The 4535-nt window shown below is 36.6% G+C and overlaps 1 protein-coding gene across 1 annotated transcript in view; it reads right to left on the bottom strand.

Annotated features, from left to right (window-relative positions):
• Window positions 1-4535, bottom strand: part of LOC106469984 (ADP-ribosylation factor-like protein 6-interacting protein 1) — a 28464-nt gene that overhangs the window by 5897 nt on the left and 18032 nt on the right. The gene's annotated exons all lie outside the window — the stretch shown is intronic.

The raw sequence follows: 4535 nt of genomic DNA, 5'->3' as shown, positions 1-4535 counted from the left end.
CAGTACATGTTGTGCTTAAAGGGGACCCAAGCATAAGGGACGTGCTCTAATGAAGTTATATCAAGTTGGTGCACCAATGGATAGAGCAGCCATTGACATTGCTGGTCCTTTGCCCCAAACTCGTCCTGGAAACAGGTACATTTGTGTGGTGATGGATTATTTCACCAAGTGGCCTGAGGCATATGCAATATCAAATCAGAAAGCTACAACTGTAGCTTCGGCTATTAGTGATTTCTTCTTTAGATTTGGTATGCCATACGAACTGCATTCAGATCAAGGCCATAACTTTGAATCAGCTGTGTTCAATGAATGCTGCAAGTTGTTTGGTATACGAAAGACCAGGACAATGCCATTTCACCCACAGTCTGATGGGATTATAGAAAAGTACAATTGGACACTTGGACAGGAATTGGCAAAGTTTTATAATAGCCGCCAAGATGACTGGGATGTCTTACTCCCTCCACTGAAGCCACTGGATACACTCCAGCAAAGCTGATGTTTGGTCGGGAACTTCGGTTGCCAGTGGATCCGATAACAGAATATCCACCTTACGAAGAGTTGCCTGAAAATGTGTCAGAGTTCATGAAAGTGTTATCTGAAAGGAGGGATGATATTCATCATCAAGTGTGTTCAAAATTGAAAATGTCTCCTGATTCCATGAAGTTATGTTATGATAAGAGATTTACTGAAGTCAGCTTTGTACCAGGAGACAAGGTGTGGTTCTATAACCCCAAGAAGACCAAAGGGAAGTCTTCTAAGTTGTCCATGGGAAGGCCCATATGACATAGTGGATCGTCTCTCAGACGTGTCTTTCCGAATAAAATGTGGTCGGCGAGGTAAGCCAAAGGTGGTACATGCCAACAGGCTTTGGCATTATCATGATCCAGGACATTTCAGTTGGAACAAAGTGAACAATGGAACAAATGACTCTGCTGAAGACGTGTCACCTGAAAAAGCCACTGTCAAAGAAGAAACTCTACTCGGTTTTGAGAAGAGAAACAGTGAAGCCCTTAATGAAGTTACTACCACTGATGTGACTGTTACCAATAATAGGACATTTTCTGATGGAGCAGATGGATCCCACCTAGAAGCAGAAGCCAACGAGACAGAGACCAGTATGGAAGAAGATACATCCCGTAAAATTAAGAGACTTTGTGGAATTTTAATTGTGTTTGTAGATTCTGTACATTTAATCAAGTTATTGTTAATTATCTATCGGGTTAATGTAAGTGGCTATTTTTTGGGATGAACAATATTAAGGAAGGGGCAGTGTTACAACAGCAGAAATCACGTGATGCTGGTAACACGTGATTAGTTTCTAGAAGGATCGTGAAGGCTCGAGTGTTTGCCAGACGCCCTCTATTTTTGTATATATAAGCCAGGCCAATAAAGCAGAGAGAAGAAGTGATGGCATAGATAATCGCAGATAGAGATATAGAGACAGATAATCGAGTCAAGCCGTAAGTAAAGTGTGTAAATCATTGTGAATTATAGCACGTGTTTAAGTTAAAGTGACTGTGGAAATTCTGTGAATTGCAAAGTTGTATTGAGAAAGAATAAACTAGTTTTATTTAAGAAAGGACTTGTATCGCTAAAGTTCCTCGGGAAGAATTTACACCGGGAAATTAACAAACGACCAGAGACGTAACAATATGTTAAATTACATAGACGGACCTATTAGGGTTTGTGATCCTAACTCAGGTATTTATTCAGTACCTATTGTAACTTGTAACTATGTAATATTCACAGGAATTAAGAATAGAATATCTGAACTATGTAAGAAAAGAATAATTATTCATAAACCATTCTATTTTTATAAAACTAGAACTCCAGGATCTTGGTTATTTAACACTATAGATGAACTTACTTTATCAGTTGTATGTCCAAAGCCAAACGTACATTAGTTTGATTATCATACTAGAGTACTTAAGTTAAACAATAGTGGTTATCCAAAATTAGCTACAAATTGTTCAGCTCATGGTCAAGGTATTACCTTACCATCTAACTTTAGAAGTGAAACTAAGTACACAGGAACTAGGTTAAATATAAATATTCCAGAATTACAAGAACTACTAACTAAAAAGGAATTACAGTTAATTCAGAGTATAGCAGTAGATACAGATGTTAAAGAGCTGACAGATATATTAAGGACACTAAACATTTACCTCCTAGAAAATCAGGATTAAGTCTTAAGGATTTTCAACTGCATGTAGATCAATTACGAGCTACAGCTGGAGGACAGGGGTTGGATAATTGGAGATTATCTAACTCAATGATGATAACCTTATGCTTAGTAGTAGTACTAGTAAGCATAACATTGTATATCAAAGAGATAAATTGGCTTTAGTAAAGTTAATGACATTAGATGGGCTATGTAGAACTAGAAAGAAGAAAAGAACAAAAACAAGCAATAATGAATTGTCTGAATATTCTGAAGCTACTGAAATAGTAGAACTGAATGAGTATGCCCCATCTAATTAGGGCACAGCTTGATTATATAGAGGATTACAAAATTATCTAGATATAACCAATTGGCGAGGTTAGTTGATTTATAAATAATGATACTAGTCAAAATTATAGCCAAAATTATTAGGAATAGAAAAGTTCGAGAACAGACAAAAAGTAATAAACAGTGACCAGAAGTAAGAGACAAATGAGGTTTATGACCAGTGACCTCAACATCGAGACGAAAACAGAGATTTAGACAGTACAACGAATCCAGAAATAAGCCACACGGAAGGACAGAAACTTCTATCAACGACTGACAAGTATTGATAATGTGTTAGTGAATTGAAGTGGGACAAGTAATAACAATTTTCTTATAATAATAATAATAGGAAACAAGGACAAAGAGCCACCATCGTAGAGGTGGAAGGTTTTAGAATTAATGGACAATACACAATAAAGGAGTTGGGTATTAAAGATTGTTGTTCTGGGTGGACTGACATCTATTGCTTCAGGCCTCCATATCCTGAGGATTGCCTAAGTGACACCAATAAAAGACACATCTTGTGGTGTACTGTGTATCTCCATGGCCTCCGTTGGACTGATGGAGACTATTCCATGTTGGACTTCTTACAGATTCGCTAGGGGATAAAACAGGACTATGTAAAGATATACACCAAGGACAGAGAAAAGGCACAGCTGTTACAGAGACAACTAGGTATTCCATGCCAAGATGTAGAAGAGTATGGGTGCCTACCATATAGACATCTGGACTGCAGTGAACAGATAACGTGTGATTATCACCGTTACCTCCACAAACATTACACATATTGGAAAGTGAGTGCTTTGTATGGATGGATAGCCACCAGTAATTGGGATGTGTTCCAGAACTTTAGAAACTATTTCTAGAGTGAATAGAAACTTGTATTTTGTTGTAATAACATAATGTTACCATATACATTGTTATATGCAGTGTTTAGAAATTGCTAGTTATGCTTAATAGGATAAAGTTTTATGTGTTTTATATATATAATCCTTTATGTATAATCGTATATATATATATATACATGTATATATTGTAAGCATTGGCTGATGAAGAGAGATGGAGATAGTGAGTTGGATGATAAATTTTGTTACAAGTAACAAAATTTTTCTAAGGAAGGAGGAATGAAGCAACTTGAAAATGTTTAAGGAAATTTTACAATTGCTTCAGGGTTTTATTAGTCGAAAATACATAGAATAGAACTTAATAGTTTTTAGTATAAGTAAGTAGCCAAGGATATATATAAAAAAGAGGCGACAAGAAGATGCCTGTGTTACGAAATAAGCTTGTGAAATGAGCTTGAGAACCAGTAAACAAGGTCAGGAGCCTAGTTATGTAAGAAGCATCGCCTAGAAACAAGCAACAAGACATGTGTATTCCGAAATAAGCTTGTGTGACGAGCTTGAGAACTAGTAACCAAGGTCAGAAGCATAGTTACATAAGAAATGTTGACTGGAAACAAGATGAATGCACTAGTACTTATGATAAGTTGATGGATTACTGACCTCAACCCCTTAGAACTAGGAAAGCTACAGAAAACTTTGGTTTGGTGAATCATATTGGCACATTAGAGGTAATATCAGTTACAGCGCATGGGTGTATCAGTAGAAGGGAATAGGCAGCTGGCTAACACCACTTATCTATAACCAATTACTTGAGAGTTTTGGTTATGTTCTGGTTTAGCCCTGGAATTCCCTAAAGTATCCAATAGGAGCACAGGACTACTTTTGGGTGATGCTGTGTTCTATTTAGTGGGTCGAAATAATACTAAGAAAAGTTAATTAAAAAACTCATGTCAGAGACCGAAAAATCAGTAAGTTCCTACAGGGATCAGAAAGTTCTCTCAGGAGTTCCTAAGTTCTGAAGAATGAAGGTACCGAATGTGGCTAAGACCTCCAACAAACCAAATCCACTGTAAGTACAATCTCTCTCTCTCTTAATCAGTTAGTGTAGAATCATAGAAGATAGCAAATGTATCTAAATAACAGTGTTTAATACAAGTATATGAGTAGTAATTCAATATAACTAATGTTCAAAGTTTGTAATG

Source organism: Limulus polyphemus, unplaced genomic scaffold (assembly GCF_000517525.1).
Source record: "Limulus polyphemus unplaced genomic scaffold, Limulus_polyphemus-2.1.2 Scaffold3757, whole genome shotgun sequence".
Lineage (NCBI taxonomy): Eukaryota > Metazoa > Arthropoda > Merostomata > Xiphosura > Limulidae > Limulus > Limulus polyphemus.
This window is presented reverse-complemented; position numbering and strand designations above follow the sequence as displayed.